Here is a 23,306-nt window from a genome sequence, read left to right as displayed (position 1 = left end):
CTACACATAGAAACCTGTCTCAAAAAAACAAAAACAAAAACAAAAAACAAACGAACGAGAAACCAGCACATAGCTGAAACAGTTGGACACCTTCAAGACAGAGCAGTCAGTGTGACCAAAGGCATAGGCCAGCAAAGGGACTGCTCTTGGCATGGAGGGATGGGAGGAAGAGGACGAACAGAAGCTGAATGGGTGAGTGAGAGGATGAATAGTGGACAGAAGGACAGATGCACAGGGCACCCACAGTAGGCTTGGGATTCACCAGGGATGCCTGGGCCCCTGAGAAGTACTCAAGAAAGGGAAGAGACACTGAGCTCCCCGGCCAGAATGACCCGTCTGTGAAACCCACTGGGTTCCCACCCTTGGTCTCAGAGAGCTCCTTCTCCCAGGGGATGGAGTGCAGAGGAGGGGCAGACAGCCCTGCTCCCCAGGGAAGGGGCTCCCAGGCTCCATCTGTCTCCCCACAAAGGGGCTTTGTCCTTGGAACTGAGAGCTTTGGGTGCCCGGAAGCTGCCCCTTGGCAGCTCAGTAAGGCCTCGGCTCGGAGCCAGGTTCTCCCAGGACTGTATAACACTGGACACAGCCCTCCAAAGGCTAGCCTCCATTTCTGTGGGGGAAGAAACTGAGGCTCAGGAAGGCAAAATCACTTAGCCAAGCTCTCCCAGCTGGAGTCCAAGTGAGGCTTCAAAGGCAGGCCTGTTGAATCCCACAGTAGACGGTTCTCAGACCATGGTGAGCTCAAGAGTGGGAGGACTGTGCCCTGGGAGGCTCACCCAAAAGGAAGGAGGCTGGGACCTGGACCAAAGCCCACCCCAGGTGCCTGTGGAACCCACCACTGGATCCCCCCATTTCCTGAGGGACAGTGTGACCAAGATACACTGTGAGAGGGGGCTGTGGCAACTCTCCCTGCCCACCCCCAACCCCACCCAGGCCCTTGCTATTCCCAGACAGAAACACTCAGCAGAGTTCCCTGGGCCACTGCAGCAACGCCACACTGCCCGAGCCAGGCCAGACCCACAGAACTGGATACATCCATCCCCCCAGGACCTCCCACTGCATAAGGCTGTGTGTAAACACTTCAGCATTTATGCCTGGGGTGTCCACAGAGGGCACCAGGTCCAAACCCTAGCTCCCAGTGCTCAGAGGGAGTTGGAACACTGCACCATCAAGCCCGGATCAGGCTCCTCCTTAGGCCAGCTCTGTCCTCCACCCAGTGAGGGATTGTGATCCCTGTTTTGAACCCCAGCCCCACTTCATCCTCCTCTGCCCTCCACCACCTATGCCCGCCCTGCTCCCCTCACTCTAAGACAACACAGTCTACGTGTGCTGAATGAATATGGCCCCTTCTTAGTGCCTAGACATGGCCACAGCCCCCCGGCTATGTACTAGGACACCCACTGTCACGGATACACACGCTCCACATCACACACACGCTTTAGCTTCTGGGTGTACTAGCGTGCCCTCTGTCTAGCATGCCCTCACTCTTATCTTTCTCTCGTGACCTCTTGCTCACCCTTGACGTCCTAGGTATCACTTCTGGGAGGCCCACCTGGCCTGGTTAGGCTGCCATCATTTCTGTGGTACCTAGCTTAGAGTAGAGCATCCATAGGGTCTGTACTTAGCTTCCCAGAGAGCACTGCTCCCAGAGAGTCCCAAATCAGGCCCCAAGATGGATCATGTCATCCTGTCCTCCATAGAACATCTCCTCTCAGAGCCTGGGAGCAGCCTCCTGTGCCGCCCTCACCCCACCAGGTGTGTATCCCATCACTGATTCAGGCACCATCAGTTGCTAATCAAGGACTATGCAGAGAGCCCCAAAGGCAGGCAACCTCAAAGGCAGTCAAGGCCTGTTTTGGCCATGATGCCCACGGATCCAAGGTGTGGGCAGAGTGGGTGGAGGGGGAGCTGCCTGAAAATGGCCAACTGGTAACCAAACCCACATTGCTTCTAAAACTAGGCCACAGGATTGAAACAGGAACAGCAGAATCGTCCCCAAATAGAACGGTGGCTCATCTGGTCCCAGGCTTTTAGAACACCTGGAGGGGTGGGGGTGGGGAGCAGGAGGCAAATTCTGCAGGGGGGACCCAGTCAACCCACAACGCCTCCCCCAGACCCCAGGCTGCCCCCCCTGCAAGCCTCTGGTCACCCCATCCTCTGCCTGGGACAATCTCCCCTTCCTGTCCTCAACCTAGACCACTGAGGGAAAACTTCCTAAAGCTGGAAGATATTTAGAGAGAAGGAGTTTGTCATCTTCCAGACAACCCAAGAGGAAAAGCTGCTGCCTCCTGACGTGGACAAGGAAGACGCCATTTTCCTGGGCTCCCAGCAGAGGCAGGTGGAACAGGACCGGCTTCAGCCTCCCTTGGGGACTAGGCAAAGCTTGGGACAAAGTCCACAGGGGCACAGCCTCGCCATTGAATACATAGAAGGAAACTCCCAGTGTCACCCCTTCAGTGCTGTGTGATTCCAGGGAAGTCATTTATCTCTCTGCTCCATTTAGGAACTCACAGAGAAGGCAGACTCAAGACTCAGAAGGATGGGGGATATTCCAGCTGCCCAAGCAGGGAGAGGCAACCTGAGACCAGTTTCCACACCTGTCAAATGAAGGTGCTCACAGGGTTCTATCTCCCTCGGTCCTGCTAGGGAACTACACATAGTGCTTTGTAAACTAATAAAGTGCTATACCGTTGAGAGTGATAATTACCACACATTTCCTTAGAGGCAGAGAAAACTAACCTAGAGTCAGGATTTGCCACCTACAGACAGAGCAGGAGCCTTGAAAGACAACAGGGAGACAGGTAGGGGTACCTCAGGAGAAAGACTATGGGTGAGGGGAGAGTCAGAGACACCTTAGCTACTGGGGAATTTGAGCAACCGCGGGGCACCTAGGCAGGTCTAACGGTGGACCCTATAATTCCAACTCTCAGAAAACCGAAGCAAGCAGGGCAGTGGTGACACACACCTTTAATCCCAGCTCTCAGGAGCAGAGGCAGAGTTCGAGGCCAACCTAGTCTACTGAGTTGCAGGACAGCCTCAAAAGCTACAGAGAAACCCTGTCTCTAAAAACAAAAACAAAGCCGGGCGTTGGTGGCGCACGCCTTTAATCCCAGCACTTGGGAGGCAGAGGCAGGTGGATCTCTGTGAGTTCGAGACCAGCCTGGTCTACCGAGTGAGTTCCAGGACAGCCTCCAAAGCCACAGAGAAACCCTGTCTCGAAAAACCAAAAAAAATAATAAAAAAACAAAAACAAAAAGAAAGAAAAAAGAAAAGAAAAGAAAAGAAAACTGAGGCAAGAGGATTACTGCTGTTAGTCTGGGCTACATACGAGATGAATTCCAAGTCAGCCTAGACCTTCTCTCTCTCTCTCTCTCTCTCTCTCTCTCTCTCTCTCTCTCTCTCTCTCTCTCTCTCTCTCTCTCTCTCTCTCTCTCTCTCTCACACACACACCTGTCCAATAAATAGGGGTCCTTGGAGGATCTGTACAAGCAAAGGTATGGGCACCCAACCATCTAGGCAAGCATGAAACCAGTCAGTGGTTCAAAGCACCTGCAGGGTAACCCACAGCAGAGACATATGGGAGAAGGGAGGCTGGGGCTGAGGAAGGAGCTCTGTGCTGACAGGCAACATCCCCAGGAGCTATGCAGAGCTCGGACCCTTCTCTGAGCCTCTACTTGCCACTACCTAAGGAAAGTGCAGTTCGTACCCAGGCCATGTGACCAGCATGCGGAGCACCCGCTGCCCAGATGGTGGATGCCTCGTAGGGCGAGCCCCACAAGTAAGGGAAGTCTTGGGCACTGGAGGACATGGAGGCTATGTGATCAGGTTCCAGGAGAGGCAGGGAGAGATGAGAGCTGGCCTCAGAGTAGCTCGATGGAGCTGGCAGGTTCCAACCAATGCAATCCCTCCTAGACTCACAGGGCAGGACAACCAGAGACCAAGGCAGCCAGTGCCAGCCCTGAGGGTTCCCAGATCAATTTGCCTTTCCACTTTACCACAGAATCACCTTCACTCACAGCCTCAAAAACACCAAGTGGGCCCTGTGCCCAAGCACTGGGCATATACTGGCATGCCTCACAGTCAGGCCACCTTCTCATAGCTATACTAGCACAGAGTGCTCATTTTCCCCACAATCAGATGCAATACACAGGCCACTATGCCAGGATTCAAACCCAAAACCAATCGCTCCCTAGGCCTCACCACTACCCAACCTGGACAACCCAACACCCACCAGCCACAGAAGTCAGGAAACCCATATTCTGCCTAAGAAAGATGTCAGCCACACCGGGCACACTCAGCAGGAATCAGACATCCACAGCACCCAGGCTCCAGAAGTCCATGCTCACATCTCACTTGCTGGGTGTCTACAGCCATAGTCCTTTGATTCTCAGAGCCCCTGCTCATCTTCCATGTGATAGGAATAAAGTTTCCACCCACTCTAGGATAAAGAACAGACACAGTGGGTCACCCTGCTACCTGTGGTACAGCTCTGGAGAACATAATGTGTAGATACTAATATCAGACAAAACCAAGTGCAGGCCACAAGTTGGACACGGTGGCCTTAGTGGAGCCATCAGGCTCCAGGAAGCCCACCATGCCTCCTGGGGCCACTCCAACCCCCAATGTCAGATTCAATTGTGCTGGCTGTACAGTCCAGCAGGCCCAAGAACACCTAAGGACCCATGTCTACCATTGCCAATAGCTGGCAGACACCCTCCACCCATCCTGAACACTCCCGACCCCACCCAACCCCACCTAGGACCCTGTCTCGGGTTCTCCGGGAAGGGAAAAGCTCCATGATGAAGACGCTGGGGGCCAGAACAGGAAGAGACAAACCACAATCTTTCAATTTCTTCTCGTTTCCCGCTTCTCCTTTCTACAACTCCTCTGAGTAGTTCCAGGGGAAGTTACTCGCCCCAAGTCCTGTAGCGACAAGTAGAGAGGTGGGGGTTCTGGCTTCCTGCTCTGGGGTTCTCCCTAATTGCCTAGTGCTCTCTCTAGTCAGGCTGTCTGGCAGTGTTGTGTCATGGACAGGCTGGCTGATAGAACAGTCCTACATCAAAAAAGACATTAGCATTCTCTTCCTAGCTTGGCTAACTTGCCCTGGGTCGCTTTCCCCTTCACTTCCCCCACAGTGAAGGAGAAGGTCTGGATAGATTAGGAATGACAAACTCATAGCACACAGACAATGCTTGCTAAGCTTCTGCCCAGAGCAGACATTACTAATCGATCACAGCACTGCTTCCCTTGAAAGCCAACAGTGAACGTCAAAATGCTTCACACAGCACTTCGGCTTGTGAAATTGGAGCCAGGGTTTCTCGTCTGAGCCAGAGATACATATATAATGTACACTAAACATCAGTAGACTAAGCTACTGGGATTACTTTAGCAAAGAGGCTGCGATTTAACTGTGGGCTTGCCAGTGGAGTGAGGCCTTGGGCAACAGGTCTCCCTCTCTAAGAGCAGTGAATGAAACAGGGCCAGCTCCAGTGAGGGCCTGCAGGATCCCATCCTCTCCTTGGCCCTGTCAGCTGCAAGTCCATTTTACATCTTCAACCTTATGTCACATGACCAGGACCAAATGCTAGACGAGGAAAGACTTTAGCCCATGTCTGTCTCCAAATGCCCACATTTATCAGGCCCTGAATGTGTTAGCTACCCATGTCCATCCTCTTGGGACATCCAAGGAGTCATGAGTTAGCCCCACTTCATGGATAAAGAAACTGAGGCCCCTCAAAGGTGATGAACTCTCCCCAGAAAGCCAGAGAGATTCTCCCCAGAGAGTGAAAGGTTCATAGGAGACAAGGGCTGTGAAGTCTGGAGGACCCTAGCGGAGCAGGAGGACCTCAATCTGAGGCTGTGGTTCACAGCAGGGCCTCCACCCAGGGCTTCTGCAGGGCTCTGAGACCCCAATAGCACCGATTCTGAATGTGCACTTCAGAGTGCTACAGCCCATTCCCGACTGTCACCTGGGAAACCCTAGGCAAGTGGCCTTTTATCTCTAGGTCTTAACAGTTTACACTCAGACAGCTGGACCCTCACATGAGCACAACCCTCAGCTCAACTTTCTGCCACAGAGAGTGCAGGGCTCATGGTCACCAAGCACACTGATGTCCTTTCCTGTCAACATCCTCTTCTAGAAAAGCTCTGTCCAAAGTGGGACCTTCAGACCCATGCCATCACCCACTCAAGGCCACTGATGGCAGGGCGGGGCCCAGAGATGCCAATGGGCGTCCCAATGTCACACACAGCCATTTTCTGGCAGAGATGGTTGGTCTTAGGGAAGAAACAAAAAGACACAGTGAAGAATCCAAAGACACACAGCAAATAAACAGTCAACAGTCAAAACTTGAACTTGGACCTGTCAGATGCACAAGCATGATCTCCGATCTCCTGGCTGACCATCCCTGGCCTCCAGCTCACTCCCAAGCTTCCCCTACTGCACTGAGCTCCCTGGTCCTTGGTTCTCACGGCCTCTGGCTTCACAGGTTGAACTCCTACCGTACCTTCAAAGTCTAGTGTCATACACTACCTCCTCTTGAGACCTGATCAGGGCCCCCACAGAATATTGGAGGCCAGCATACACATCTATTCCATTAGCTCTGTGCGGTGGCCTCCGCTGAAGTTGGTTCACACAGCTCCCTGTGTAAAAATGGAGGACAAGATCCTTCTCAAGGCTCCGGGAGCCCTCACTGGGAACAGCCCTACCGATAGCAGGCCCTGTTTGACCGTCCTCTCTCATGCCTCTCCTCTTGTTCCTCCACAACAGGCATACACTCCCCCCACCTCAGGGCCTTTGCACGTACAACTCCCTCTGTCTGGCGCACCTTCCCCTAGCTTCATGCCCGGGTACCTCCTATACTCTTCCTGCAAGATTCCTCTGTTCCCTAGGCCTTGTCCTTATCACAGCCATGATTATATATTTGTTTATCTGGCCACTTGGCTTATCCTCCTTACTCCGGTTTCTAGAAGCCAAGGACCTGTTCACAGTTTCCCAGCAAGTCCCCAGGCAGATGACCTTCTGAGCAGAGAGGAGGAACATTGGCCCAGCTGCACTCTTGGCTGGCCTCTGCCTCCTCCAGCTCACGCTCCTCCTTCAGGAAGCTGTAGTCCTCCTACCACGAAGCTGCTCAACCAAGTTCACAGGCCCTAGTGCATAGTAAGTGCTCAATGTGGGATCAAAGACAGATGGATAGCAGGGACAAGAACCACTTAACCAGTCCTCCCTAGATCCTGGAGCTTAGAGGACCAAGACATGCTCCATCCCCACCCCCACTCTCTGATGGCAATCAGGGTAAAAGCCCAAGCAGGAGCAGCCTATATGCTGGAGGCTGGGGGGGGGGGCTGGCCGGAGAAAGGGACAGACAGGAAACAGAAGAGGATTGGGTGGGAGAGATAGGGCTGCCCTAAGGCTGGAAGAACAGTGAACACGAGATGGGCACTGCTCGTAGCACTCACTCTCAGTGTGTACCCCAGGATGCAGGCAGTCAGCTGAGAGGTGACACACTGTAAGTCACTTCCCCTTGAGGAAAGGCCACCTCACCGGGACACACCCCATCTCCAGTAGGGCCTTATGGCTCTGCCAGGTGGGGGTGATACGGGAGGAGCATTTTCCAACAATGCCTTGTGCCTGACCCCAAACTACACAGCCCTCACTGTCACTGCAGGTTAAAGGGCAGCCAGCCAGTTCCTCTGAAGTCTGGGCTCCAGTGCCAGCTGCAGACTGAGCTAGCTCGCCCCAGGAGGAGTTCAGTGAACTTCAGGAGCTGTGGTCATCATGGCTCCATCTGGCTTATCTGTCCCGTCCTCTAGTGCCAAGGCTAGCACCAGGGCCTTGGGCATGCGAAACCTGTGCTCTACCACTGAGCGCCCTCACAACCGGATTGATCATTCCTCCCTGACAGGATTGAGACCAAAGGAACCCAGAGCTGACTATACTCACACAGCTGTGGGCTGCTGGAGGGCACCCTTTGAGGCACTATTACCCTCTTCTGCAGGCAGCTGTGCCTGGTTGCGGGGTGGACTCATTTATTGACCCCCCCCATTGTATTCCAACTCCTTAGTGGCAGAAGCGCAAGGAGTCACCTGAAGACCCCGTCTCCTCTGTGAAGAGTCCAAGGGGCAGCCCCCAGCTCAGATCACCCAGGAAAACAAGAGACTTTGATGCTTGGGCTCACAAGTCTGGAAAAAGCCCCTCTCCTCGCCTTGCACGCGCCCAGCCCCCATGCCCGCCTTGGAAACTGAATCTGACCTCCACCCAGGTGAACCCACCATCACTGCCTGGTTTGTGAGTCAGGGAAGACCTTGCTTAGCGCCTCATAAGCCTCACGCTTCTGTCCACCTTTCTTCCTCTGAACACCCTAGAGATTTAAGGGTTACCCAGGGGTGAGTCCCCTCTGTTCACTCCACTCTTCAACCAGCTAGCAGACTTGGCGAGACCCACCCATCACCGAGAAGGACCTTGGCTCAGAGAGCTAAGGCAGTTGTCCCCAAGACACCCAGAATGACAAGTGGTGGTCCTAGTAGGGGACACAAACTCACCTCCAGTACCTGCCCGGGTGGGCAAGTGGACCTAGTGGTGGTAGTGAAAGCCCAAAACTTTTGCCAACAACTTCTAAGTCGGCAGGTCGCTGGGCCTGAGCAGGGGTGAGACTGGGGGCTGGGGGGGAGGGGAGACGGACGGGGACTAGGACAGAGTGGCCCAGTCTCTTCCAGGCCAACAGCACCAGGCCCAAACCGAGGCCCCGAGACCTAAGGAGGTCGCGTAGCCAGCAGGGCGCCCAGTCCCCAGCGCCCACCCCACCCCCAACCCCCACTCCGGGCCGGGGGCGCCGGGCCCCGAAGCCGCGATCGCGGGCGGCGCCGATCGGCCGTGTCTTTAGATGTGGCCTAGCCGGGCTGGGGACTCTGCGACCGAGGGTCCCCACTCGCCGGTGCCCCCCCCCGCGCCCCGCCCGGCCTCCCCCGCGCATCCCAACAAAAGGCCGCGCCGGGCAGGTCGCGGGCCGCGGCGAGGAGTGGGCAGGGCGGGAGCCCGCAGCGGGGCGCGGGGCTGGCGGGGCGGGGGCGCTCACCTGCGCGGCGGCCGCGGGCTTCGGACGCGCCCGGGCGGACCCCAGCGGGGCGCGCAGCGCTAGCGGGCGGCGGCCTGGCCGCTCCGGCGGGGCGGCCGGGTGGATTCCGGGCCGGGAGAGACAGACCTAGAGAAAGGGAGGAGGCGGCGGCGGCGGCGGCGGCAACGGCGAGGGGGAGGGAGCGCGCGGGAGGAGGGGCCGCGGCCGCTGCGAGCCGGAGAAAGAAGGAAGCGCGGACCCGGGCCCCGCCGGCGACCCGGGGGACCTGCTGTGCCAGCCGGCCCGCGCCTCCGGCATTCAGCCCCCTCCCCGCAGCTCCGCCCGCGGGGGCGCCCTCTCGCCCGGGACCACGTTAGGGTTCCACCCTAGCTACCTGAGCAACGCACCGATGGCTAGCACTGTCTTCCAGACACGGAAACTGAGGCAGCTGGCCACACCAGCTTTGATCTGAGTATCTTTAACCGGAGACTGGGATCAGAGGGGCAAAGTGAGGAGGAGAGGCAGCTTTATTAAAATGTATCAAAAGGCTCACTGTGTGGCACAGGCTGGCCTTGAACTTGTGTGAGCCTCCAGCCTCTGCCTATGGAGGGCAGGGACTGCAAGCATCAGGCCAACCTTCTAAATTCACTTTCAACGCATACAGAGACCACTACAATCATCTGCTGGGAAGTGTGCAGGAAATCAGCCACTGAGGGCATCAGGACCAGGCAGGCAGGAAGTAGAGAAGGAAAATGGGACAAGGGGAGTGGGGTGTGGCTTCAGGTTGGTCTTAAAGACCACCCCACACAAACACCAGTTTTTGTTCAGGTTCTGGGGCTGCCCCTTGGGACCAGGGAGGGGGTCCACCTTTGACTCTTCTGTTCCCCCCTAGAAACACGAGTCTGATCATCTGCCTCCATCCGCCTTCCTTGAAAGTCTCACAGATGGCCAACTGAGACCCAACCAGGTTAACGTGGCACCAAGCCTGGGCTTCTCCTGGTAGAGATCCCTCCTGAAGGGTAGGTCCCCATCCTCCCAGAATGTAAGAGGCTCCAGCCTCAGGGTACAATCTATGTTCCAGCAGGCCAGGAAGGAGCAAAGCTTTGAGTCAGGCTGATCTAAGTTCACATCTAGGCCAGGTGCCTCAGGGTTTGTTCAGTCCATCAGTTTCCTGTTCCAGCCTCCTCCGTTGTGAAGTAGGAGCGGACAAGACGGAGACCTGCAGGCGCACTACTGAGTGCAAGTGTGGCCCGGGCCCACTGAGGCCAGAAGAGGGCATGGGGCTGCCCTCGTTCACCAAGCAAAATAGCCACTCCTGTTTGCAGGACTTGCTTAAAGATTAACGGCAGTTTCCCAGGACTCCCCTCGGCAGGCCCTGGCTGGAGGAGCAGGTTTCTCCGCCCTCTTCCCCGCCAAAGACTTGTCTAATGGCCTTTACTGGCCACAGTGGGCTGGGGGAAGGGTGGCTATTCTTCCTGTAAGGTGCTGGAGCTGGTTCTCAGCGGTTAGCAAACACTTAGGACCATAGTTCTTCCCGGTGCCATTTTTAGTGGTGTCAGACTCGCCACCTGGCATCGGCCTCCGAGGAAGTATGTTCTACTTGAAAATGGAGAAATTTGACAAACCATGCCTTAGCCTTTTCTTCCAGAGAGTTGCTTGTTAAATATTTGCCAGCATATCACTACATCCATTGCTGGAAGTTCAACAGAAAGGTCTGAGCATTGGGAGTTTCTAGAACTAAGACGATGGAAAACTTCAAAGTACAAACTTTGTATCCACAGACTTGGGTTGAGGCCTCAACTCTACTGCTTTGCAAATATATAAATGACTAGAGCATGCTATTTTTCTGAGCTTAGTATGCCAAACACCTGAAAAATGCATAAAAACAAGACATCCTCAGAAGGCTGGCATGAGGAGAGAGAGGTGAGGTAGGTTTCAATGGTGGATGCGGCCTCATACCTGGAACTACCTCTAGCTCTGAGGGCAGAGTAACAGCCGAGGCTCTCAGAGGAAATGGCAGGCACAATGGTTTCATTATTGAGCTTTCAGAGAGTGTTCTCTATTTTAAACCATCCCTCTGGGCTTTGGCGCAGACTGTAACCCCCACTAGGAATTCCCACCCCTATCACCAGTCCCCCATCCCCCACCCTCCCAGGCCTTCAAGATCCTGGGTAAGGGCCATGTCCTCCAGGACACACTTGTAGACACGGCCTTGATAGAGGCACAGCCCAAGTCCATTCTGGGTGTGTCTGTCCCACCCTGAGGGCTGGAGCCATGGCCTATGGCCAGCATTGAGTGGTCACTGGTCAGCTGATGTGGAAAACACACTGGGAAGGTATCCACAGACTCCAAGAGTACAAGTTCCAACCCTCTCTATCACTAACTGTGGCCCTCCTTCTGTGAGCCTTAGTTTACTCATCAGTCAAATGGGAGCAACCCTGCCACCACTTTGCGGAATATGGTGGGAGGGTTGCCTGTCTGGCCTGGCAGACGAGTGCTTGTGTACATTATTTTGCTTTGTGTTAATGAAACAGCAACTTACAGCTTCAAGTCTGCACATCATTATTATGAAACATACGGGGTCAGGCTTGGAACATCAACAGGGGCTGTCTCCTAGCACCAATCACTAACATGTGGTAGGTTCCCCCCCACCACCTGGGCCCCAGATAAGTCTCTCTCTACAGGTCACACTGGCCTCACTCAAAACTTGATAATCCTGTCTCAGCCCCAGGACCGGGGACAGGCAGAAGCCATCTTATCCAGCTTTGGCAGACTCCCCTTGTGTGGACGCTGTCAAAAAGGATTGCACACCCAGAAGTGGAGGATGAGTCAGTGGGCGGGAGACTTGTTGGACGATGCACAGGCATGAAGGTCTGAGTCTGAATGTCCAGCCAGGCATGACCACACGTGTAGAAAACCCCGGTGGAGGGTGGAGACAGGTGAATCCTGGGAGCTCATTGGCCAGCTGATCTAGCCTAAAAAGTGAGTTACAGGTTCAGTAACAGCCCCTGCTCAAGGGAATACGGTGAAGAACAACAGAGGAAGACGCTGGACATCCTGCTCTGGCCTCCACATGTGCACACACAAGTACACACACACATACCATTCCACATGTGCACACACAAGTACACACACACCATTCCACATGTGCATACACAAGTACACACACACCATTCCACATGTGCACACACAAGTACACTCACCCACACACACACCATTCCACATGTGCACACACAAGTACACACACACATACCATTCCACATGTGCACACACAAGTACACACACACACCATTCCACATGTGCACACACAAGTACACACACACATACCATTCCACATGTGCACACACAAGTACACTCACACCATTCCACATGTGCACACACAAGTACACTCACCCACACACACACCATTCCACATGTGCACACACAAGTACACTCACACCATTCCACATGTACACACACAAGTAGACACACCATTCCACGTGTGCACACACAAGTACACACACACCATTCCACATGTACACATACAAGTACACACACACCATTCCACATGTGCACACACAAGTACACACACACACCATTCTACATGTGCACACACAAGTACACTCACAGCATTCCACATGTACACACACAAGTACACTCACACACACTCACACCATTCCACATGTGCATACACAAGTACACTCACCCACACACACACCATTCCACATGTGCACACACAAGTACACTCACACCATTCCACATGTGCACACACAAGTACATTCACACACACCATTCCACATGTGCACACACAAGTACACACACACCATTCCACATGTGCACACACAAGTACACTCACACCATTCCACATGTGCACACACAAGTACATTCACACACACCATTCCACATGTGCACACACAAGTACACACACACCATTCCACATGTACACACAAGTACACACACCATTCCACAGGTACACACACAAGTACACACACACACACCATTCCACATGTGCACACACAAGTACACTCACTCACACACACACCATTCCACATGTGCACACATAAGTACACTCACCCACACACACACCATTCCACATGTACATACATAATATGTACACATTGGTTTGGGTTGGGGGGAACTGGTTTATTTTTGTTTTTCTGTTTGGTTGGTTGGTTATTATTGTTTGTTGGTTGGTTTTGGGGTTTTGTTTTGTTTTGTTTTCCGAGGCAGAATTTCTCTGTGTAGCTTTGGAGCCTATCCTGGAACTTGCTCTGTAGGCTGGTCTTGAACTCACAGAAATCTGAGTGCCTCAGCCTCCTGAGTGCTCGGATTAAAGGCATGTGCCACCACCACCCAACTACACATTGGTTTTTAAAGCAATGGTTGTACACAGTGCTGTGTCTTAGACCCCTTCTCCTATGGAGGGAAAAACCTAAAGATGGGACATAGGTGCTGTAGAGGCCTGGATCTTGGGTCAATGCTGTCCCATATCATGGATTCAGCGACAATTCCCATCCTTACCAGAAGCTCTGGTGGCCCTAGTCTCTGGTGGCTGAGCTACAGTCACCCTCCGAGCAGTGACTGGGAAACCAGACACATCACAGTCTTCCAGGGGAATTCCAACCAGTCCCACCATACCCTGTGTGGCCTTCTGTGAAACTTCAGGACAGGCTGGAGGGGTGGACAGGTTCCAGGCTCCAGCTTGAGGCTGTTGATGAGGTTGGCCTTTCCATACTTGGTCCAGACTTCACAGTTTACACAGAGCTGTCCTGATTGGCCCCTAGCAGCTACTCAGGTCTCCTTGCCTGCCTGTCAAGCCTGCTTTCTGCTGTGCCTCATTCCTACCCCGGGCCTCTGCTGGAGTGCCCCCCATCCTCCCACTCTTCCTGGATCTCTGCTGGAGTGCCCCCCATCCTCCCACTCTTCCACTGGTATTTACTGGGGCTGGGGAGACAGGAGGGAGTAAAGCAGGCCTGCAGTGTGAGTTGGCAGATCCCAAAGTAAGGGGCAGGGCAAGCACCGGGAACTGAGGGGGTGGGGGAGGGGCCGACCTAGCATGTGTGGAGTCCGGAGGTCTGAAGGGTTGGTGGCCAGGTGACAGCAGAGGGACTGTGTGGAGGACTGAGGCTGCACACACTCTCATAGCTGGAACTGTTAGCGGGATAGCGCTAGTTGGGCACAGAACACTGGTGTGCTGCCTCGTGTGGTGAGGGTGTAGCAAGCATATGGCTAAGGTGAGCCTAGGGTGAGTACCAAGGCTCCCAGCAGCCTGTCCTGTGGCCCAGGAGAAGTCAAGAGCAGCAAGTGTAAAGGGCTCTTCGCATTGCCTTCCTCCCCGTAGAAGGGGGACCCATAGAGGGTGGTGAGCAGAGAAGTAAAGAGATGTAGAAGGGACAAATGAAAGGCAGGGAGGGGCAGTGGGGACCTCACGCTGACGGTTGACGGCAGGCCCAGAGGGCCATTACACAGGTGAGGCGAATGCCTGGGCTTCTACACTGTGTGAGCATGCACGCACACCTGTGAGCAGGACCACAGATCCGTGTCTTGGACAACTAAAACCTAACACAGCTCAACCTTCTGTGAGGCAGAAAACAGCAGGAGCCATGAGTGCCATCTCTTCAGGGGCTGGCCACCCGGAAGCATGGCCAGCCATCAGCAGGTCCTGCCTCCATCTACCTGGTGACCAGGGAAGAGAGGAGGACAAACATGGGGTCAAGAACAGATAGGCACCTCCTCTGTCAGCCTGGCTACTCAAGGAAGCTGAGCCCCAGGACTCACAATCCCATGCCTGCCCGGGCAACTTAGTGACATCCTGTCTCAAACTTAAAAGTAGAACATGCCTGGAGATACAGCTTCGTGGTAGCATGCTTGTTTAGCATGCGTGAGGGTCCTCAGCACTGGAGGGTGAAAAAAAATTAAATTTGCTCGTGGGAAAGTAGGGAAATGTCCAGTCCCACCAGGCCCTCAAGAAGGCCCAGTGCCAATAAACTCACTTTCTTATCGAATCACTCCCTTCAGGCCCCAGAAGAAGCCCAGAGAGGGTCAGACAGCTTCCCAAGGTCACCCAGAGCAGAGGGGTGGAGAAACATGAAAGAAGTCAGGCCCTTGATCCCCCAGGCCTGACAGGGGGCAGAGGGCAGGCCGGATGTCTGCCGCCAGAGCAGAGATTCTCCTCCAGCGACAGCCGCTTAGAAACCTGCTGAGCAAAAGGGCACTCAGGATGGGGGTGGGGGGTGGGGATGGTGGAGGAGTGGGGGGCGGGGGATTCCGGGCGGGGGTGGGGGGATAATTACAAAGACAATGCACTCCCTGACAGTGCCTACGTGGAACCTCAGAACAGTCCTTTGTTCTTCACCGGGAGAGGGGAGATACCGCCTTTCCCTGGAATGGAAGAGAAAAGAGGCTCCGAGCAGTAACAGGCTGGGGACTTGATGACTGGTGGAGTGCAGAAGTCAGGCGTCCCTAATCTGGGCTCAGACACAGCAGAAGGTCCCTGCTGGGAGGCCTTTCACACCTGAAAGACAAGCCCTGCTCTTTGCAGCCCTCCCTCAGGCCTGTCTGCACCTCCGTAGATCCTCTCTGCTTTCCCCATGAGATGGAATGCAGCAGTGTTTGTCTGAGTGCTCGAAGGAAAAATGCTACTGTTCCCCCAGGAGGGAGGGGGGCCGGATCCTGCTCCTTGTATGCCCCAAAGGGTCAGGGAGCAAAAGAATGGGGAGGACAACTTACTGGACAGTGGACACACACGACCAATGCTTCCTTAGGTCAGGTGACCCAAGTCAGTGCCACCAATGCCTAGTCACCTTGATAACTTGTGCTCCTGGCATGGTGACATAGAAATGGCATGTTCCCGTGTTCTCACTCCCAGATTTAAGAACCTTGCGCTAAAGAGGAGACAGATTTCACAGCACAGTCCAGTCCATCAGTGAGGGAAGTCAGGGCAGGAACTCAAACAGGGCGGGGCCCTGGAGATAGGAGCTGATGCAGAGGCCATAGAGGAGTGCTCCCTCAATGGGCTGGGCCTTGGACCTCTGTACTATATAGGAAAATGCACCGTAGACTTGTTGTAGGCCACTCTGGTGGGAGTATTTTTTCAATTAAGGTTCCCTCTTCCAAAATGACTAACTTGTGTCGAGTTGACATAAAACTAACCAGCAAAAGCTGTCTCTAAACATGTCTTCTAAAGTTGGGGAAACTGAGGACTGGAGAACAGAGTGAGTTGCCCAAGATTATATTGCAAGTTCACAGTAGAATCTAGACTGGAACTTAGAATCAGTGTCACAAGAATTTATTAACTGCCTACTGTATACCAGAGACCAGCCTGGAGACTCACGATGGTGACCGTGTATGTGTGTGTGTGTGTGTGTGTGTGTGTGTGTGTGTGTGTGTGTGTGTGTGTGTGTGTGTCAGGGGGAGTTGTTTCTGAACCAGGTCTCCAAGGATACAGGACTGTTGTTTGGGGGATTTCAGAGCAAGAAAGAGGAAACACTGAGCAAGAGATTGAGCGTCTTGGAGGCCTGGCCTTGCATCTGCATCTCACATGACTTTCAACTCTATGCTGCTGGGCAAAAGGCTCAGGGCTGTGAGAAGCCCTACTATGTGGCACTGAAGGCCTCACAGTGAGTTCTCAGTGGTCTTCTAGTGTGCTCTGAGAGCTGCAGGAGCTCAGAGGAGGGCTTTACTGTGGTGAGAACTCAGAGAGCTTCCCAGAAAAGTGACATTTGGGTAAAGTCTCGAAGAATGGGAAGAAATGTGTCCCGCTAAGACCTGATAGCTTCAGCCCAGACCCAACCACAAGGTCCCCAAACAAGAAGGCACACCAAGCCACTGTCCCCAGTGTTCTCCAGGACTGGTCTTTGGGATTCCTTCTCAGCTTTCCTGGGATCTTGGGTTCATCACTGCCTACGTCAACAGACAGGGCAGCAGGGGCTGGACTGGGGTTGAGGACAGGCACCAGGGCTGAGCTGTGACTCTCACTCCCCGGCTGAATGGCAACACCACTTCCTCTTGCTCTAGCTCAGGGGTTACCAGGTATCCTGGGGTTGGGGGCCCAGCAGCTGGGCCTGGAGCCTCCTAGCTCTTCTCCAGCTACTCCAGGGTCACTGCTGATGGAGCTCCCATGGTCTCATCTCCATCCTCATCCTTCATTATCCGTATCCATCATCCTTCCTACACATTCATCCTTCCTCCCTTAAAAGTCAGCTGGCATCTGACTGTAGTGGTGCACATCTTTGATCCCAGTGTTCAGGAGGCAGAGGCAGGAGGATACCTGTCAGTTAAGGCCTCCCAGGGCTACACAGTGAGAACCTGTCTCAAAAACAAGTGTGTGTTGTAGGTCCCTCCCACTTGCCCCTGATCGCTGGCAGGGCCCGTACAGATGCAGCAGTTGACCAAACTGCCTTGGTTTCTACTCTTTGGAACCTGGGACTCTCAGTTTGGGTTTCTATTGCTGTGAAGAAACACCATGACCAGGGCAACTCTAATAAAGGAAAACTTTTTATTGGGGCTGTGATGGGAGAGTCCTGTGTATATGTCAATAAAGCACTGTTGGCCAATAGGGAAGCAAGATAGGTGGGACTAGGAGTCTAGGAGGATTTTGGGAAATGTAGTTGGTCGCCATGTGACTCCCGGGAGGAATGAACACAGCAGGAGTACGTCCTAGCAAAGATAAGTTCTTGTAAAATATATGTGAGTAATTATGGGTTAATAATCAAGTCAGACCTAACTGATAAGAAACCAAGCAAATGGCCAACAGCTTCATAATTAATATAGTGTCTTGTGTGTTATTTGGGACCAACACGGCTCAGGGACCAGGCTGGCGGCGGGAAGGTAACACATTACAGGGCTGGCTTACAGTTTCAGAGGTTTAGTCCATTTTCATCATTGTGGGATATAGTGGTTTGCAGGCAGGTGTGGTGCTGGAGAAGGAGCTGAGAGTTTCACATCTTGATCTGAAGGCAACAGTAGAGACTCCCACTCTGGACATGGTTTGGCATATATGAGACCTCCAAGCCCACCTTCACAGTGACACACTTCCTCCAAAAAGGCCACATCAACTGCAACCAGGCCACACTTCCTAATGGTGCCAGGCCCTACGGGTCAAGCATTCAAACACATGAGTCTGTGGGGGCCATGCCTATTCAAACCACCACAGACTCTAATCCTTACATCCAGTGTTTGGGGACCTCAGACTTCTGCAGTCTATGCACAGGGTGGCCTTAACAAGTTCCTTTCCCTCTCTGGCAAGAACTGACTCCACAGCTCAGGGTAGAGGTACCCAGTCCAGCGATCTTGGAAGTAACTGGTGGACTAGATAAGGAGGACAATTCTACCCTACTCACCTCAGTTTAACCCCATCCCAATAAAGTTCTTCCATGTAGAATCACTAAAGGGCACACACACGGCTCCAATATGGGTCCACAAAGTAGGGACCAGCAAGTGGCTGAACAGTGCAGTTAAAAGCAGCTTTAGAGACTGGGTTTGAATCCTGCCTGACCCTGGCTTCTCTCATTTCCTTGCAAAGGAGAATTAGTTGTTATTTCATTTATTATTATTATCTCATTTTACTTACTTTCTGTGAGTGTACAAGTGCGTGCATAATCTATAACACCTAGATTTAAAATGCTGTAGTATTGATGACATAACCCCATTTTTAAATGTTTTTAAATGCGGATGTGGAGAAAACAGAAGGGATAAATACAGTATTCAGTTGCTGTTCCAGGGACAGAGCAGTCATCTGAGATGAGCTTAATAACTCTTTCTTTTGCTGCTTCTCTCTGTACTGGAATTTGTTTTTGTTTTGCTTTGTTTTTGGTTGTTATTAGTTTTTTATATTTTAATTGTTTTTGTTTTTTCTTTGTTGTTTTGTTTTGTTTTTGTTTTTGAGACAGGGTTTCTCTGTAGTTTTGGAGCCTGTCCTGGACATGCTCTGTAGACCAGGCTGACCTTGAACTCACAGAGATCTACCTGCCTCTGCTTCCCGAGTGCTGGGATTAAAAGCATGCACCACCACTGCACAGCTGGATTTGTTTTTTTGAGACAAAGTCTCATGTGTCCCAGGCTGGCTGCAAACTCATTATGTAGCCAAGGATGGCCTTGAAATGCTGATCCTCTCATCTCTGTCTCCAGGTTCTGGGTTACAGGCTGTGCCCTCAACAACTGACTAAAAGACAAAACACGATTGTTTGCAGAAATGAAACTTTTTGTTTATCTAAGTTTTCTACAGTGAACTTATGTTCTTGTGCCATAGCAAATATTGTTATTTGTTAAGTTTCAGCTAGAGGCCTAGGGATGTGACTTAGTGGTAGAACCCTTGTCTGGTATGAGCATGGTCTTAAATGCAATCCCAGAATTTCAAATAATAACAAAGGAAGAGGAAGAGGAGAGGGAGGAGGGGGAGGAGGGGGAAATCAGACATGGTGGCTCACACTTTTAATCCCAGCATTCAGTAGACAGAGGAGCCAGGCAGATCTCTGTGAGTTCCAAGCCAGCCTGGTCTACATAGTGAGACTTTGTCTAAATAAAGATATAAATAAAATAAATCATCTGGGACAAATTGGCCAGTATGTCCAAGCACGTGACCTGCTCAAAGTTCCATAGCCCAAAGTACCTAGAGGCCAAAGTCCTCCCCAGTCCTCCAGGGTTGATATGGCAAACTCGGCCTTTCCCCCTCTTCCCTCAGGTACACCTTGGAGGGAAATCTAGTTGTTGGTTTTGCTCCAGGTCTGGATCCACCAGCTGAGGAGAGAAAATCCTTGGGGAGTGTTCAGTTTTCTTCTGTGATGTTTTAGGACCTGGCTCTACCCCCTTCCCTGTGTCCCTGAACATCCTGACAATGTCCACTAGCCCACCTGGGAAGGGGTTCTGGGTAGTGGAATCCTTGGCCTTTGCCCTGGGTTGGGGCAAGGACATGGTTAATGTTGGCCTAGGAAAGCCCCTGCACTGCTTTTCTTAGGGTAGATCGGAAACTAGTAGTAGTTTTAGATGATCCCATAAGGAAAGAGTAAACTAGAAGACAGATCCAAAGGAGCAGAATAGAGGGTGAGACTTCAAGAAGAATCAGCCTCCTGAAGTCTGTGATCCTCACTTCATAATAAGAGCCCTGGAGACTCAGAATAGAGAAAGGAGGAGACAGCTTATTTTACAACTTTGCAAGACTGGGATGTCGGCTTGGAACAGCAGGCACTCCGCCAATTGAGTGCAGAGAACAGTTTATAAACCCTGACACGTGACCCTTCCTCTCTCTTCTCCTCTTGAGTGGATAGGGGCGTGCAGTCTAGCAGCCTCAGGTCCTGTCTCTCCCTCTGTAGCTTACTGTTGTCTTTTTCTCAACAGAATCTGTGCGTGGGTTCATCTCTGTTTTACATCAGTTTATTTTAAAGCTTATCAGATGCATGACCTTGCAGGCAAGTTCCACTTAGTTATTTTTTACTCTAAACTTCTAATTTGAGCCAGGCGATGGTGGTGCACGCCATTAATGCCAGCACTCAGGAGGCAGAGGCAGGTGGATTTCTGTGAGTTCGAGACCAGCCTGGTCTACAGAACTAGTTCCAGGACAGCCTCCAAAGCCACAGAGAAACCCTGTCTCGAAAACAAAACAAAACAAACAAAACAACAACCAACAACAACAACAACAAAAAACAAATTAAAAAAACCTTCTAGTTTGGAGCGGGACACGGGAGGGCATCCTAGAATCTGGGTGGGGGTAGACAGCTAGCCTGACAGGCATTATCAATTATCAGGGTCTAGTGTTTTCTGTACATTTATAGTTTGGTCTAAACTGGCCCAAGATAGCTTTAAAAATGAAACATCAGATTTCATTTTGAAATAAATTTATATTCATCTGATGTGTGAGTGTCTTGCCAGTATGAATGTCTGTGTACCACATGTGCTCCATGCCTAGGAAAGTCGGAAGAGGGCATCATGTTGGATCCCTGGGACTGGAGTTATGGTTGCTTGTGAGCTACCCCATGCTGGGAACAGAACCTGGGTTTTATTTAAGGGCAGCAAGTGTTCTTAACTGCTGAGCTGTCTCTCCAGGTCCCAGCTAGGGATGACTACTCCATCATTTCTTACACCCCATCCTACTGTCCCTCTGAAGCTCTATAGTTCAGGCAGATGTGGGGGAGCCCCTTCCCCTCACACTGGCCCCAGCTAGGGATGACTACTCCATCATTTCTGATACTTAGACTTGGCCTAAGAGGCCTTCTACTTCAACCACCCTGGTCTCGGCCAACCACCCCAGGTTCCCTTCCAAAATCCATTTCCCCCAGTGGGTCCCTGTACAGCCCCCAAACCCAGGCCCCGTTTGAGATGCCCCGTGGGGCCTGGTCAGCCTGGTTCCGCTCTCTCACCTTTGTGCTTCTCTTGCTTCCTCTCTGGGGCCTCTACTCCCTGGTTAGCTCCTGACAGCTTTTGGGTTTCCCCTGGGTCTCCATGGCTGTGTCCCAGCCTCATGGACCCCATCTGTATCTCTCGAGGAATGAACAGTGACCTATGTGTTGTCCTGGAATGGCAGGAATGCCAGGATAGAGGTTGGCCCCGGTTAGCTTTGGGCCCTAACACTGCTCAGACCACATCTGACTTGTCGGAACAAGAATCTGACCCTAGATTCCCCTGGATGACAGGAGCAGTGCCAGGCAAGCTCAGCCCTGGCCTGAGGCTATGTATCAGCTCTGGCTCCCAGGGCGGGAACTCAGCCAGCCACGCCATCCTGGGTCACACCCTGTGTCTCACTTCACCTTCTCCACAGCCTCTGCCAGCTCAGGGAGGAGCCTCAGGGAGGGAATTCCTGAGGAGGCTGGACAAGCCCAGATCCTTCTACAGTCAGCTAGGGCCCCAGGTCTGACCATGAACTCTCCTGAGGTGGGAGTGCCCAGAACCAGCAGGGAGGGTCATCTCCACCCCCCAGATTTGAGCCAGGCTGTGGTCTGTGTTTGACTCTCCATCGCAACTCCAATAATTAGGCATTGTTTAGCCATCCAATAGTTAAATTAGCTACCTGGCCTTTGAGATGGCTCACTCCAGCCTTCCCACTCCTGAAACTGAGGCAGCTGTGCCTGCCGGACCTTAGGACAGGGCTGTTTGACTCAACCAGCTCCTCAAACCCTGTGGAGCTCTGCCTCTCGAGGAGGAAAGCAGGAAAGGGCTAGCCTGGCCACCTCCACTTAGGACCAGGGTCAGGTGCTGTACTAGCCTGGCCCCTCTATCTGCCAGACACCGGAAACGCTGTGTCAGAGAGGCTGAAGCACTTCTGGCTCTGGCCAAGGCCTTGGGAGCAGATTCAGTGTTCAGTGTGGGAGCACACTGGTTAAACACAAGGCTTTCTCCTTTCTTGGGGAGATGGTGGGTGGGGAAGAGGTGGAAAGCTCCCAGGACAGGAGGTCAGGCGGGGATCCTCAGGAGAGGGCAATTCTGGGAAGCTTGACGGATGCCAATGAAGGTCCACCTTCAGGCACAGGCCATGCTCAGGTGGGTTTGCACTGATCTCCTGGGTGGTGGCAGACGGAGAACAGTGGGAGATGAAGCTGAAACCATTAGCAGGACTGGGGTGCCTTGACTGTGGGAAAGGATAGAGTGTAGAATCCCTGGAGACAGCAAATGAAGAGGCAGTCTGTGGCCACAGGGTCTGTCTCTGAATGATGCCAATGGCAGCCAGATGGGGGGTGGAGAGGGGCAGTGGAGGCCGGGAGCCCAGAAAAAAGGCTGGGAAGTCCTCCAGGAGTGGGTGACAGGGGCTGGAGTACATTCACAGGAAGCACCCCCAGTGCTTGCTGGTGGATCAGGAGTGTGGGCGTTCAGAGAGGTTGAGACTCATCCCCAGGCTTGGGGCGAGTGGAGGAAGCTGCTGATTGCTGAGGTGGGGGTTGGGAGGACTGGGTAGGAACTTCCCAGGGAGGAATCAGAGGCAGGTTTGAACTCAATTCTAAAGGTCAAACTTTCTAGCTGCCTGTGGGGATGCTGAAATAAATTAGTACTGAACACACCAGGTGCCAAGTGCTTCATGGGTATTCACCCTTGGTATTAGCCCCATTCCACTGCTGAGGAAACGGGCTCAGGATGCTGTGTGTGCTGTGCCAGACAGCATCCAGGGAGCTCTCCTATCTAACTCGCCTCAGGGGGAACCTGCTGAAAGTGCTGGGATTCCCAGGAGTAGTCTCCTGGCAGACAGGGTCAGGAAAGATATGCCCAGTAAATATCCAGGAGACTGGCCGGACATAGGATGTTGGAGGGATGTAGCAGAAGGTGGAGGGAACAAGTGGGCTTCAGCCTTCTGGG

The 23,306-nt window shown here is 52.9% G+C and overlaps 1 protein-coding gene across 5 annotated transcripts in view; it reads right to left on the bottom strand.

The window, feature by feature from the left end:
- Src (SRC proto-oncogene, non-receptor tyrosine kinase) overlaps positions 1 to 9,146 on the bottom strand; it is a 48,686-nt gene extending 39,540 nt beyond the window's left edge. The window contains exon 1 of one of the 5 annotated variants that reach the window (XM_040732627.1): positions 9,072 to 9,146. The gene's annotated coding sequence lies outside the window, so the exon portion shown is untranslated. Of the gene's footprint in view, positions 1 to 8,538; positions 8,557 to 9,071 lie in introns of those variants that run through there. The other 4 variants (XM_040732626.1, XM_040732629.1, XM_040732630.1 and 1 more) reach the window with 4 other exon arrangements.
- Between the last annotated feature and the right edge of the window lie 14,160 nt (positions 9,147 to 23,306).

This window comes from Mesocricetus auratus, unplaced genomic scaffold (genome assembly GCF_017639785.1).
Source record: "Mesocricetus auratus isolate SY011 unplaced genomic scaffold, BCM_Maur_2.0 Super-Scaffold_100028, whole genome shotgun sequence".
NCBI lineage: Eukaryota > Metazoa > Chordata > Mammalia > Rodentia > Cricetidae > Mesocricetus > Mesocricetus auratus.
The sequence above is the reverse complement of the archived record's forward strand: the minus strand, read 5'-3'. Positions and strand labels throughout refer to the sequence as shown.